The following is a 1,674-nucleotide window of genomic DNA, read 5'->3' as shown; positions in this document are numbered from 1 at the left end:
ATTAAAGCAAGGGGGAAATTAAAGTGTCGGATGCCTCCACGGTCTCTGGCTTGTTGAAGGGATAACTGATGGTGCCATGACTTACAACAAAATTGACTGTGTCAGCACTGAGCTTGGAGGTGATCAGGAGATTTGTTACCAGACAGGTGAGGAAGTGAGTGCTCCTGAAATGCTGCAGCACATGGGTCCACAGAAAGGAAGCCTCCTCTGTTGTGATGGGAGGGAAGAGAGGACCCATTGGATTGCTGCTAGGTTGGTATGTTTTCTAGAAGAAAGTCTATGTAATTCCCATTCAATGGATCCAATTTCCTGGAAAATAAGCCAGTCATCTTTTCATAAATAAGTGGGATGTGAGGTTGGGTTGTACCAGATGAAAAGTGGTATCAGAGGCTTGAAAAAAGTGGAGCAGATCTGAAGAGTTACTGCAGATGGGCAGAGACTGGTTTGATCAGAAAATAGCAGGATTGCTTGCACATTATTCGGTTGGCGTTGAAAGTATATCATGCCTACCTGGCCTCTTGTGCCAGTTTCTCCAGGAAAATTTGGCTATTTTACAGTAGTCTTAGAGGAAGCACACGGCCAGGCTCATCCAAGTTTTAGTATTTGCCATTCAAATGGGATGGGAGAATAGAATTAATGAATGCATGAAGGAAGAATGTGATGAGTGAATTCTATGCCATACATATTTCAAACTTGTCCTGTGCTGTTAAGTCGATCCTAACACATATTGACTCAACGTGTCAGAGTATATCTGAGTTCTGAGCCTGTCAGCTTTAGGGAAAGAAGCCCAGTGGCACAGTGCTACATGCTTGACTACTTTCTAACCTAAGGCTTGGTGGTTCAAGCCCACCACACACTGCACAGAAGAAAGATGCAGAGGTCTACTTCCTTAAAGGTGTACAACCTCAGATTCCCGATGGAGCACCTCCACTCTGTCATGCAGTGTCATGATGCATCACAATTGTGTACCCAGCAACGGGATTCTTTACTGGAGCAGAGTCCTCCAGTGCAGCTGGTGGGTTCAAATCACTGACCTCGCTCTTAGCAGCCAAGCACTTCGCCAGGGCACCATCCGGGCTTCGTACTTTCAATTTCATCCCTTGATTACTTTTGTATATGAATTTTAAACCTCATCCCTGGAAGTTGATGAACAAAAATAATCACACCCAGGCCATAGTAACCTTACATGCTTCTTCTCACCTTGCTTGAAGGCAGCCCTCCACTAACTCTTGCAGCATGTGCTTAGGAGATGGGCTGTCACCTTCCCGCTTTGTTGTTCTATCTGACGAGCCCAAATTTCGTGAGCTGGACTTAACCGTCAGGGGCTGACCCTGGGGACAGGTTCCAGGGTCTCATTACTGGTGACCTGATTGGGAATGAAGGGGGGGTGTTCTGCCTGTGGCGTTGATGAAAGGCATTGTGTCCGCTGTCAAGCTGTCCTGTCAAGCTACCCGCTCTCAAGCAGACCCTGACAGCAGCCTCTATCTGCCTCACCTGCACGATCCGCCCTCCCCTTCCTTGGTTCTCACACTTACTTCTGTCTCCAATCCCAGAGCCTGGGGGTCTTCAAAGCAAGCCTCACACATCTACCTCGGGGGCCAGGGAAAGGGCTGAGGAGGAGGAGAAAGGAAGCCCCCAGGTTTTTCCATTCTCATTTCAATCTGAACAGATTTT

This window comes from Echinops telfairi, unplaced genomic scaffold (assembly GCF_000313985.2).
Source record: "Echinops telfairi isolate 266 unplaced genomic scaffold, ASM31398v2 ScPeMD7_7424;HRSCAF=8462, whole genome shotgun sequence".
In the NCBI taxonomy this organism is placed as follows: domain Eukaryota; kingdom Metazoa; phylum Chordata; class Mammalia; order Afrosoricida; family Tenrecidae; genus Echinops; species Echinops telfairi.
The sequence above is the reverse complement of the archived record's forward strand: the minus strand, read 5'-3'. Positions refer to the sequence as shown.